We start from the raw sequence: 13,980 nt of genomic DNA, 5'->3' as shown, positions 1-13,980 counted from the left end.
ATGCTTTTGGTAACTTTGATGTGAATTAGAAAGTTGTAGATGCATGGGAACATTTCTGGCACCTCCGTTCTATTCTGTTGGTCTGCATGACTATTCTTATGCTGGTATCATGTTGTTTTTGTTTTAGTAGCTTTGTTATATATTTTGAAGGCAGCTGTTGTGATGCTTCCAGCATCATTCTTCATGTTCAGGATTGTTTGGCAATTCAGTTCTTCTATATGAATGTTAGGATTGTGTTTTTAATTCTTTGAAGAATGTCATTAGTAATTTGATGTACCTTGCATTGACTCTGTTCATGGCTTTTGGCAGTATGAGCCATTTTGACATTAATTCTGCCAATCCATGAACTTGAGAGATATTCACATCTTTCAGAGTTGTCTTCAATTTCTTCATTCAGGTTTCTGTAATGTTCGTTGTAGACATCTGTCACCACCTTGATTAAGTTTACCACTATGTATTTTTTTAGGCCATTGTGAATGGAATTGGTTTCCTGATATCTTTTTCAGTGGATGTGCTATTGGAGTATAGAAAAGCTATTGGTTTTTGATATGCTCATTTGTGTCCTGCTGCTTGGTAGAATTTGCTCTACAGATCTCAAATCTTCTGTGGAGTTTTTAGGATCTTTTAAATAAAGGAGACTATCATCTTCAAATAGGGACAAATTTGACTTCCTACTTTTGTATTCATATCCATTTTATTTCTTTTTCTTGTCTGATTGCTCTGGTGAATGTTGCCAGCACTGTATTGAATATGAATATGAGAGTAAATGCCCTTGTTTCATTTCTGATCTTAGAGGAAATTCTTTCAGATTTTCCCCCATTCATTAAAATATTGACTGTGAGTTTATCATATATAGCCCTGAGTGATATATTACATTTATTGATTTGCCCGTGTTGGGCCAAAAATGCATCAGTGGAATGAAGTCAACTTCTTCATGATGCATTGTGTGTGATAATTTTGATTTGAAGTTGAGTTTTATATGCAAGTATTTTTTGAGAACTTTTACATGGGTGTTCATCAAGAATACTAGTCTGTAATTTTCTTTCTGACTGTTGTGTCTTTATCCAATTTTGGCTTCACATAAGGAATTTGGAAGAGTTCCTTTCCTTTCTATCTTGTGGAATATTTTGAGGCGCATTGGTACTACTTCTTTAAAAGTCTGTTCAAACTCAGCTGAGTGCATCTGGTTTGGGGCTTTTCTTTCTTGAGAGATATTTTTATTACTGACTTCTTTCTTTGCCTTTTTTTTTTTATTGATAGCCTTTTTATATCCAAGGCACAAATATCCAAGCCAGAATGGCATCTCCTTTAACTGCTTCTGAGCAGGAAAGAAGAAAGTGACCAGCATGATCTGTGCTGGGGGAGCCACAGGAACCATGTGATCCATCAGTTCAGGGTATGGTGATCACAGATCTGGCCCACATGGGAATGCACAAATGCTAGACTCAATTACCACCGGAGAGACAAGAATTTCTCATTATAAATGGAGTGTCTTCAGCGTCCCTTTACATTGCATACTGGACTTTATACTGCATAGGTTTCTCAGAAGATTTGATTCACACTCACTTCACTGGGCTGAAACTGGCACTTGGGAGCAGGAAGCCCCTGCTCAGTGAAAAGAAGAGGCCATTAGATCTTGAGATACAGAATGCTTGGGAGTTTTTAAAATTGGCTTGATATGTATTCATTAATTTTTATTGGCTACATTTTTATTTTTTTAGATTTTTACAGACTGCATTTTGATTCATCACACACAAATGGGTATAAATTTTCATTTCTATAGTTACATGATGTAGGGTCACACCGTTTGTGTAATCATACATGTACATAGGGTAATGTCGTCTGTCTCATTTCACTATCATTCCTACCCACACCCCTTCCCCCTCTTATTTCCCTCTACACAGTCCAAAGTTTCTTCATTCTTCTCTTACCCGCCTACCTCCCCATGCCCATTATATGTATCATCATCCACTTATCAGAGAAAACGTTCGACCTTTGGTTTTTTGGGATTGACTTATTTCACTTAGCATGATATTCTACAGTTCCATCCATTTACCTGAAAATGCCATAATTTTATTCTTCTCTATGGTTGAATAATATTTCATTGTGTGTCTGAAGTTCCTTTACCATTCATCTACTGAACAGCATCTAGATTGATTCAACAATCTAGCTATTGTGAATTCAGCTGCTATAAACATTGATGTGCCTGTGTTACTGTAATATGCTGATTTTAAGTCCTTTGAGTATAAACAGAGGAAAGGGATAACTGGATCGAAAGGTCGGTGCATTCCAAGTGTTGTGAGGAATCTCCATACTTCTTTCCAGAGTGGTTGCACCAATTTGCCACTCCACCAGCAATGTACAAGTGTGCCTCTTCCCCCACATCCATGCCAACACCTATTTTGCTGGTGTTCTTGATAATCATCATTCAAATTGAAGTGAGATTAAATCTTCAGATGATTTTAATTTGCATTTCTCTAATTACTATAGATGTTGAAAACTTTTTCATATATTTGTTAATTGCCTAAATATTTTCTTCTGTGAAATATTGGTCATGTTCCTTAGCCCATTTATTGATAGGGTTCTTTGTATTTTTGGTATAAGGTTTTTTTAAGTTCTTTATAAATTTTGTTCTATCTGTAGCCTGGATGGAAAAGATTTTATCCCACTCTGAAGGCTCTCTTTTAACATTATTGACTTTTACTTTGCTGAGAAAAAACTTTTTATTTTGAATTTATCCCATTTATTGATCCTTGTTTTCATTTCTTGTTCTTTGGCAGTCTTGTTAAGGAAGTCTAGACCTAAGCCAACATGATAAAGATTCAGGCCTAGTTTTTCTTCTGCTAGGTACAAGGTCTCTGATCTAATACCTACGTTCTTGATCCATTTTGAGTTGAGTTTTATGCAGGATGAGATGGAGCTTTAATTTTATTTTACTGCATATGGATTTCCAGTTTTCCCAGTACCATTTGTTTAAGAGGCTATCTTTTCTCCATTGTATGTTTTTGGCACCTTTGTCTACTATGAGTTAACTGAATTTATGTCGGTTTGTCTCTGTGTCTTCTATTATGTACCATTGGTCTACCTATGTATTTTGGTGCCATACCATGCCATTTTTGTTATTGTTCCTCTGTAGTATAGCTTAAGGTCTGATATTGTGATACCTTCTACTTCAGACTTCCTGCCCAGGATAGCTTTTGGTATTCCTTCCTGCTCAGGATAGCTTTCTCTTATTCATTCAGATAAATTTTGTGATTGCTTTCTCTATTTCCATGAGGTATGTCATTGGAATTTTAATTGGAATTGCATTGAATATGTATAACACCTTTGGTAGGATGACCATTTTGACAATATTAATTCTGCCTATCCAGGAACATGGAAGATCTTTCCAACTTTTAAGGTTGTCTTTAATTTCTTTTTTAGTGTTGTGTAGTTTTTATTGTAGAGGTCTGTCAACTCTTTTGTTAGATTGATAACCAAGTATTTTATTTTATTTTTTTGAGGTTATTGTGAATGGAGTGGTTTTCCTAATTTCTCTTTCAGATGATTCATCACTTATGAATAAAAATGCATTCGATTTATGTATGCTGATTTTATGTCCTGCTACTGTGCTAAATTCATTTATTAGCTCTTAGAAGTCTTCTGGTGAAGTTTTTTGAATCCCCTAAATATAGAACCATGTCATTGGCAAACAGTGATATCTTGAGTTTTTTGCTACTCTTATCACCTTAATTGCTTTGGTCTGTCTGATTGCTCTGGCTAATGTTTCAAGGATGATGTTGAATGGAAATAGTAAAAGTGGACATCCCTGCCTTGTTCTGGTTTTTAGAGGAAATTCTTTCAGTTTTTCTCCATTTAGAATATGTTGACTTTGGGCTTAGCAGAAATACGCTTTACAATGTTCAGATATGTTCCTACTATCCCTATTTTTTTCTAGTGTTTGGAGCATGAAGGGGTGCTGTATTTTATCAAATTATTTTTCAGCATCTGTTGAAATAATCATGTGAATTTTATCTTTAAGCCTATTTATGTGATGGATTATGTTTTTGATTTCTGGATGCTGAACTAACCTTGCATCCCTAGGTTAAACTCCAATTGATCAGGGTGCATTATGTTTTTAAAATGACTTTTATGCAATTTGTCAAAATTTTATTACAGATTTTTGTGACTATGTTCATTAGGGATATTGGTCTAAAGTTTTCTTACTTTGATGTGTCTTTGTGTGGTTTGGGTATCAGAGTGATACTAGCATCATAGAATAAGATTGGAAGTCTTCTCTCCTTTTCTATTTCATGGAAATTTTTGAGGAGTATTGGTATTAGTTTTTCTTGGAAGGTCTTGTAGATCTGAGCTGAGAACCCATCTGGTCCTGGGCTTTTCTTGGTTGGTAGACTTTGGTGACTTCTACAATTTCACTGCTTGAAATTGATCTATTTAAATTGTGTATGTACTCCACATTCAGTTTGAAAGGATCATATGCCTCTAAAAATTTGTCGATGTCTTTGATATTTTCTATTTTATTGAAATACAGATTTTCAAAGTAACTTGTAATTATGTTACGTATTTCACTGGTGTCTGTCATATTTCCTTTTCATTGTGAGTTCTAGTAATTTGAGTTTTCTCTCTCCTCATTACTGTGGCTAAAGATTTGTCAATTCTGTTTCCTTTTTAAAGATTCAACTTTTTGTATTGTCAATTTTTATTTATTTCAATTTCGTTGATTTCATCTCTGATTTTAATTATGTCTCATCTTCTACTATGTAGGAATTTCAGGCCAGTAAATGTACGGAGGAGTGAAAGTTCTTGGAGTTGAGCAAATACCCAGGACAGTAGGCCCTCTCTTTGAATGGCTTAGAAATGGTCTGCAATCCCTCTGTCCCTGAGATCTGAACATATTACCTATAATAATAACATTTGGTACTAGTGGAATCTGACAGGAAAGCAAGTTTTATGACCTTCACATGTGCAAAGTTAACTGCACTATGTAACCTAATGTCTATTGATATGACCCTGGAATAGATAATAAACCTGAACTGGCTTTCCCATGGAAGCTATTTCTTGCTTTTTGCCATCCTGTGTGCTTGCCTCTTTATTAATTAGCTCTCCCTGATTAACCTTTACAGCTGGTGCCTAGGTAGGGACCCTTCTGGATGTGTTGATGGGAGAAAGGGATAGCATAATGCCTGAAACAGGCTTTGATGCACATCTCTCATAGGCTGGTAGTGATCTCATTGGTAAGTTATGAAGAATTCCCTGTCTGATGCTTGATGTCATCATTGGATTGAACTTTCTTATTGCTTTGTTAGACTAAACATACTATAAGTAATGCTGATCTTGCTGCTTTGCTGTCTGAAATAAATTCTTGCTGTTCATGGTATCCAGAGAGTGGGTCCTTAAGACTGGGAGATATAGGTAAAAATTGCATAAGAAGCCTAGGGCTCCTATACCTGTGTTACATGCTTGGTATTTCTGTTGAGTTGTTATCTCACAAATAGCCTTAAAAGAGCCACAAACTTCTCCAGTAGTCTCTAAGACTGAAGTTTTTTCTCAGCTCTCTCCTTGCATTCATACTCCTTCCCCTCCTTTTTTCCTCTCTGAGTCCAGTCTCATTTATCTGAATGTCTCAGCCAGGCAGCTGGAGAGGGAGAAACTCAGACCTTGATTGTCTTCCCCATTAGATTAAACAATGCTAATCAGCCATAATTTCACTCAATATGATAAAGGGGCTTGGAATGGGTTATGCCTTGGTTCCAAGTGATTGGAAAGCATTGGTGAAAATTGTTACTTCTCCTGCCCAAAATACAGTGTTTTTATAAGAATACTCTGATTTAGCCTGTGTTCAACCGAGGACAATGTTCAAGGAAATGTTAATATTGATTATGATGACTTGTTTGGCCTGGGGCAAAGAGTGACATTACAACAAGTTCATTTGCCTGCAGCTGCCACTGCCCAGATTAGAACCTTAGTTTGTAAAGCATGGAGGAAGATCCCAGACACTCAGGATCCTTCCAAAGCCTTTGCTGTAATTTGACAAACTTTGGGGGAGGCTTCCAATAATTTTGTTACCTGATTGACTAAAGTTATTGAAAGACAAGTAGACAATTTGGAGGCTCTCAATATTCTAACCAATTGACTTATGAAAATGCCAACCAAGATTGTAAGAAGTAATGAAATCTATTTACCATAAAGTGGTTACTATACTTTCTGATTTAATAGAGGCATGTCAGAATGTTGTAACTGAAACTCATAAAGTGGCTTTACTGGCTGTTACTTTAAGACCCTTGAATAAACTTTGTGACAATTGTAAAAAACCTGGCCATCTTCAAAAGGATTATAAGATTTTAAAAAAGGGACACAAAAATTGCCCAATCAGAGGTGTCCAATCTGTCATGAAGGATTTCACTGGGCTAATAAATGAAGATCTAAAGCAGACATGTCGGGAAACCCAATTATGGGTGTCCCCTTCCAGGGCCAAAGGAGGAGGAACCCTTTTCACCTGCAGATGCAGATGTGTCCTCCACAAATGTTTCCAATTCAAACAGAAGCTCCATCCACAAATCCTTTCATGGCCACTAGAGGGAGCACAGGGATAGATTTCATTACTACTGAGTATGCTCAAATATGTCTCCCTGGGAAGTTTGTAAAATTGCTACCCAAATTCAAGGACCTCTACGCAAAGATATCTTTGGTTTAATTTTGCCCTACTTCCACAGTGCTAAAGAAGGAAAATTTAAAATTCCTGGAGTAATTGATTCTGATTATACTTGTGTAATACACATTCAAGTTTGGTCTCATGGACCCTTAAACCTTCCCAAAGGATCCTCCATAGCTCAATTAATTGTGATTTATTATATTACTGCCAACAACCCTTAAATAAAAGAGGGATTCGGTTCCACTATTATTGGAACATGTTTATCTAATTACTAAAAATAAAGCAAAGTTAATCCTTGTTTAAATGAATAGTCAATCTCAGGGTTATTGGACATTGGTGCTGATATTACAGTTAAGCCTCTCTCAATGTGGCCTCATGCATTGCACTTACAAAGGACCACCCCAGTTTGGGGCAAAGGAAGCAATAACAAAAGGTGTTTAAAAGCTCTCTATGGTTGTGATGCTCCACCCCTTCCAACCCATGACAAGTTATTACTCATATTCAGCCTTACATTAGGGCAATTCCCTTTCCTATATGGGGCAGAGACAGCTTGCACAACTTATAAATGTCTGTGGAATCACCTTGTTTTTTTAGGGGGCTCTTCAGATTCAACTGCCTTGTGATTAAATGGAAGATTAGCACTCCTGTCTGGGTAGAACAATGGCCATTATCTAAGAAGAAAGTGGTAACCACAGAGGCCCTCATTCAAGAACAGTTACAATTTGGACAGATCGAACCTTTTACCAGTCTATGGAATATGCTCATTTTTATCTTAAAGAAGAAATTAGGGAAGTGGAGATAATCACAAAATTTAAGAGAAATTAATAAATGTGTACAACTGATTGGTCCATTTCCTAGCCCTAATCCAACTTCTCAAGATTTTTCTTAGATGTAATAGACCTAAAAGACAGGTTTTTTTTTTTTTTTTAACTATTCCTTCTTTCCTGATGATAGAGAAAAATTTGCCTTCATAGTTCCTGTTTTCAATCAAGAGACTGCTGATAGATATGAGTGGGAGGTTCTTCCTCAAGATATGTTATATAGCCCCACATTATGTCAACATTTTATAGATAATGCACTTCAACCTTTCTGACAATTTTTCCCACATATTCTTGTTTATCATTATATGGATGATATTTTGATTGCTGGACTGATATTTACAGAAGATACTTTAAATTGCAGCACATTCTATTAAATCTGGCCACAGAAAATATTTAATGACAACTCCCTATTAGCTACTTAGGACATAAAATACTCCAACATTATTCCATTCCTCATGTTCCAAAATTGAGTCTTCCTCTCAATTTTTTCTTAGCTCATTTGCAAAAATTTTTAGAACATTTAAATTGGGCCTAACCATGTATTTCTTTAACTTCTGATATGCTGTTGTCTTTTTCCAGCTGTAAAAGCAACATAATCCCACTAGTTTTTTCCAGTTAATGCCTGCACCAAATGCAATTCTTCAGTATGTAAAATGAGAAGTTATCTACAGTTCTTATGGTAGACTCCCAACACTCAATGTTCCTTTATCTCTAATAATCTTTACAGGAAAGTGTTATGCTTTTGCTGCAGTTGTTGCCATTTATAATCAAAACTTGTATATACATAATAGAGTGGTTATATTCTTCTCATTTCTCAGGAAGAAATGTTTCCCCTTATTCTGATATGTATGCTCAATTGATCTCAGATGGTCACAATTGTATTTTATCTCTTACAGGAACAGATATTCATGTGCTATATCTTACTTATGGAAAGACTTTACATTTGCAGTATTTATATTTTTCTTCATATTATCAAGCTGTCTTAACTGATTTTTTTAGCTCCTATTGCTTTCCATGCACCTCCAGCTGAATGCCTTTCCTTGTTGTGTCAATTCTTTCATGCTCCTTCTTCTACAATCTCCTCCATTCCACTTCCTATCAGGATTACTGTCTATACTGATGGAAGAAAACAAAGAATTATGGTATCTATATTCACTGGAAAAAATGAACCGATTGAAATGCTCTTTTGCTTCTCTTATTTGCTCTTTTAACTGTTGATTGGTGTGTTCATTTAATGCCTGCATTTGTTCTTTCATCTCCTCGTTTGCATCCCTGATTTTTTTAATTATGTACATTCTGAACTCCCTTTCTGACATTTCTTCTGCTCTGCTGTCATTGGGTTTTATTGATATAGTATCTAGGTTTGTTTCAGACATTGTCTTCCCTTGTTTCTCATATTGGTCAGATGTCAGTGGGACTCTGTGATATTGTAGATTTCCTCTATTGGCTTATAGTGTCCCTGTAGATTTCCAGTGTATCACCTACCAGCCTTCAGTAGCTTAAAGTCTTGGATTAACTTGATAATGTAGTGCTTCTGAAGAACACTGCCCCTAGCCCGCTACTAGTTCCAGGGAGAGAGACCTGGAGAGGTCTCTTGCTGCCCAGAGCATTTCAATAAAGAGTTAGAGATACTGGAAAAAAACCCAAACAGAAATCCTTGAAATGAAGGAAACAATAAACCAAGTTAAAAACTCCATAGAAAGCATAACCAATAGAATAGATCACCTGGAAGGCAGAACCTCAGATATTGAAGACAAAATATTTAACCTTGAAAACAAGGTTGACCAAACAGAAAAGATGGTAAGAAATCATGAACAGAATCTACAAGAATTATGGGATATCATGAAGAGGCAAAATTTAAGAATTATTGGGATTGAGGAAGGCTTAGAGAAACAAACCAAAGGAATGAACAATCTATTCAATGAAATAATACCAGAAAATTTTCCAAATCTGAAGAATGAAATGGAAATCCAAGTACAAGAGGCTTATAGGACTCCAAATATACAAAATTACAACAGACCCACACCAAGGCACATTATTATGAAAATACCTAACATACAAAATAAAGACAGAATTTTAAAGGCCATGAGAGAAAAGAATCAGATTACATTCAGGGGGAAACCAATAAGAATATCAGCAGATTTTTCAATCCAGACCCTAAAAGCTAGAAGGGCCTGGAACAACATTTACCAAGCCCTGAAAAAATACAGATGCCAACCAAGAATCTTATACCCAGCAAAACTTACCTTCAGATTTGATGATGAAATAAAATCCTTCCATGATAAACAAAAGTTAAAGGAATTTACAAAAAGAAAGCCAGCATTACAGAACATTCTCAGCAAATATTCCATGAGGAAGAGATGAAAAACAATGATGCAAATCAGCAAAGGGAGCAACTAGCCTAAAGGAATAGACAAATAAAGGAGAAACCACATCATGTCAAAAAACAAAAATGAGTCCAATGACTAGGAATACAAATCATATCACAATAATAACCCTGAATGTTAATGGCCTGAACTCATCAATCAAAAGACATAGACTGGCAGATTGGATTAAAAAGAAAAATCCAACAATATGCTGCCTGCAAGAGACTCGTCTCATAGAAAGAGATACCCATAGACCAAAGGTGAAAGGAAGGGAAAAAACATACCATGCACATGGACACAGCAAAAAAGCTGGAGTATCCATTCTCATTTCAGATAATGTGGACTTCAAGCCAAAACTAGTCAGAAGGGATAAAGAAGGACATTACAAACTGCTTAAGGGAAGCATAAATCAGCAAGACATAACAATCATAAATATCTATGCTGCGGAGGCACCTGGCTCTCCTTGCAGCGCTTGACAGAGTTCCACTCAAGGATGATTGCAGAGACTCATCCAAAAAGGATTGTAGCCAGATGTATGCCTCCCTAGCTTGGATGTTATTTTGTGGAGTTTTCCTAATAATATATTACTCACTTCAGTCTGGGGATCTTGCTAGAGGTGATGGGAATAATTCTACAAATTTCCAGAAAAACATCATGGAGACAAAACACATGTTGAAACCCTGTGATGTTAACCTCACTACAGGAGAATGTTTTTATTATGTTAAAAATCAAACACTGCATTTACTGGCACAGCCAGAACGTGTTGGGGCACAGAAACTTATAGATAACAATGTTCCCCCAAGTTCGAAGCACAAAGCACCTCCCACAGGAGCTACTAGATATGGACCAGCTTATTTTATCAATGGCAAGTCCTGGTACCCCCTTAAAGGCAAGCCCTTAGAGAAGGTAGATATAGATCTCCCCCTGTCTCCTACAGGGTGGTTTTATCCAGATGATGGTTGTGTTTATGTGTGGTGGTAAGGTAAAAAAATAAGGTTTCACAACATTCCTTCCTTCCTACAAAGAATATGTCACCCCTATAATAAACGTTGGTACTTAGTAACTATTGGGACCGCTGCCCTACTGTAACCCTTAACTCAGCAATTTAGATATTAACCAGAAGGACCTAGTAGAGATGGTCACATGACATTATTTGTCTATCGCTTTATCGCAAAAATAATAAAAATAGTCTTAGGTCATATAGAGTTTAGATATTAAGTAAATAAACATTGTATTAGCTCATTGACAGAGTTAGATATTTTTAAAATAATTGTGATTAAGTAAGGATAATCTGTCAGGTTACTGTTTTCTCATAATCTTTTCGTAAAAACAATTTCTGCCTATGCTTTGGAAACTTCTTTGATTTTATTAATCATAAGCCTGTCATCATAGCCTGAAGAAAAATGTATATAAACCCAGCCGTCTCCAGAATAAAGTGGGATTGATTGCACCAGAACTAGAGTCTGTGTCTTTCATTCTTCATCTATCACCAATGCTGTCTCCCACATCCCATTTACCAGTGTGGAACCCATGAACTCCTGCTAGGGCTGGACCCCGGCACTATGCCCTGAACATTGGCTAATCCATGTACATCAAAAAAATCCTTGTCAATTCCAAAAATCAAATAGGCCACAACACAATAATACTAGGTGATTTTAACACACCTCTCTCACCACTGGATAGATCGTTCAAACAAAAATTGAATAAAGAAACCATAGAGCTCAATAACACAATCAACAATTTAGACTTAACCGACATATAGAATATACCATCCAACAAAGAATGAATACACTTTCTTCTCAGCAGCACATGGATCCTTCTCTAAAATAGACCATGTTTTATGCCACAAAGCTACTGTTAGCAAATACAAGAAGACAGAGATACTACCTTGTACTCTATCAGATCATAATGGACTGAAATTAGAAATAAATGACAAAATAAAAAACAGAAACTTCCCCAATACTTGGAGATTAAATAATACTCTATTATATGATGAATGGATAATAGAGGACATCAGGAGGGAAATTAAAAAATTCTTAGAAGTAAATGAGAACAAAGAAACATCATATCAAAATATCTGGGACACTATGAAAGCAGTACTTAGAGGAAGATTTATTTCACGGGGTGCATTCAACAAAAGAAGTAGAAATCAACAAATAAATGACCTAACATTACAGCTCAAAGCCCTAGAAAAAGAAGAGCAGACCAACACCAAAAGTAGTAGAAGACAGGAAATAGTTAAAATCAGAGCCGAAATCAACGAAATTGAAACAAAAGAAACAATCGGAAAAATTAACAAAATAAATAGTTGGTTCTTTGAAAAAATAAACAAAATTGATAAACCCTTAGCCACGCTAACCAAGAGAAAGAGGGAGAAAACTGAAATTACTAAAATTCGGAATGAACAAGGAAATATCACAACAGACACGAGTGAAATACCAAAACATAATTAGAAGCTATTTTAAAAATCTATACTCCAACAAAACAGAAAACCTCGAAGACATCAACAAGTTTCTAGAGACATATGAATTACCTAAACTGAACGAGGAGGACATACAAAACTTAAATAAATCAATTTCAAGCAATGAAATAGAAGAGGTCATCAAAAGCCTACCAACAAAGAAAAGTCTGGGACCAGATGGGTTCTCAGCCCAGTTCTACAAAACCTTTAAAGAAGAGCTCATTCCAATACTTCTCAAAGTATTCCATAAAATAGAAGAGGAGGGAACCCTCCCAAACTCATTCTATGAAGCCAATATCACCCTGTTACCTAAACCAGACAGAGACACTTCGAGGAAAGAAAATTTCAGACCAATATCCTTAATAAACATCAATGCAAAAATTCTCAACAAAATTTTAGCAAATCACATGCAAAAATATATTAAAAAGATAGTGCACCATAATCAAGTGGGTTTTATCCCAGGGATGCAAGGTTGGTTCAACATCCAGAAATCAATAAATGTCATTCACCATATCAACAGACTAAAAGTTAAGAATCACATGATTATTTTAATAGATGCAGAAAAAGCATTCGATAAAATACAGCATCCCTTCATGCTCAAAACACTAGAAAAAATTGGTGTAGTGGGATCATTCCTTAACATTGTGAAGGCCATCTACGCTAAGCCCATGGCCAATATCATTCTAAATGGTGAAAAACTGAAAGTATTCCCCCTAAAAACTGGAACAAGGCAGGGATGCCCTCTTTCACCACTTCTATTCAACATTGTTCTCGAGACTCTAGCCAGAGCAATTAGACAAACCAAAGAAATTAAAGGGATACGAATTGGAAAAGAGGAACTCAAATTATCCCTGTTCACTGATGACATGATTATATATTTAGAGGAACCTGGAAATTCCACCAGAAAACTCTTAGAACTCATAAGTGAATTCAGTAAAGTAGCAGGTTACAAGATCAATGCTCATAAATCCAATGCACTTTTATACATAAGTGATGAATCTTCAGAAAGAGAAATTAGGAAAACTACCCCATTCACAATTGCATCAAAAAAAAAAAAATACTTGGGAATCAATCTCACAAAAGAGGTGAAAGACCTCTACAATGAGAACAACAGAACACTAAAGAAAGAAATTAAAGAAAACCTTAGAAGATGGAAAGATCTCCCATGTTCATGGATAGGAAAAGAATTAATATTGTCAAAATGGCCATACTACCAAAAGTGCTATATAGATTCAATGCAATTCCAATTAAAATCACAATGATGTACCTTACAGAAATACAGCAAGCAATTATGAAATTCATCTGGAAGAATAAGAAACCCAGAATAGCTAAAATAATCCTCAGTAGAAAGAGCGAAGCAGGGGGTATCACAATAACAGATCTTCAACTCTATTACAAAGCAATAGTAACAAAAAGGGCATGGTATTGGTACCAAAATAGACAGGTAGATCAGTGGTACAGAATAGAGGACATGGACACAAACCCAAATAAATACAATTTTCTCATACTAGACAAAGCGGCCAAAAATATGCAATGGAGAAAAGATAGCCTCTTCAACAAACGGTGATGGGAAAACTGGAAAACTATATGCAACAGAATTAAATCAAACCCCTATCTCTCACCCTGCACAAAACTCAACTCACAATGGATCAAGGACCTCAGAATCAGACCAGAGACCCT

At 35.9% G+C, this 13,980-nt stretch overlaps 1 protein-coding gene across 1 annotated transcript in view; it reads left to right on the top strand.

The window, feature by feature from the left end:
* Positions 1–13,980, top strand: part of LOC306638812 (organic anion transporter 7-like) — a 99,735-nt gene that overhangs the window by 23,087 nt on the left and 62,668 nt on the right. The window lies entirely within an intron of this gene.

The sequence above is a fragment of the Sciurus vulgaris genome (assembly GCF_902686455.1).
Source record: "Sciurus vulgaris genome assembly, chromosome: 11".
Classification (NCBI taxonomy): Eukaryota; Metazoa; Chordata; class Mammalia; order Rodentia; family Sciuridae; genus Sciurus; species Sciurus vulgaris.
Note: the sequence above shows the minus strand (reverse complement) of the source record. Positions and strands in the feature narration are given on the sequence as shown.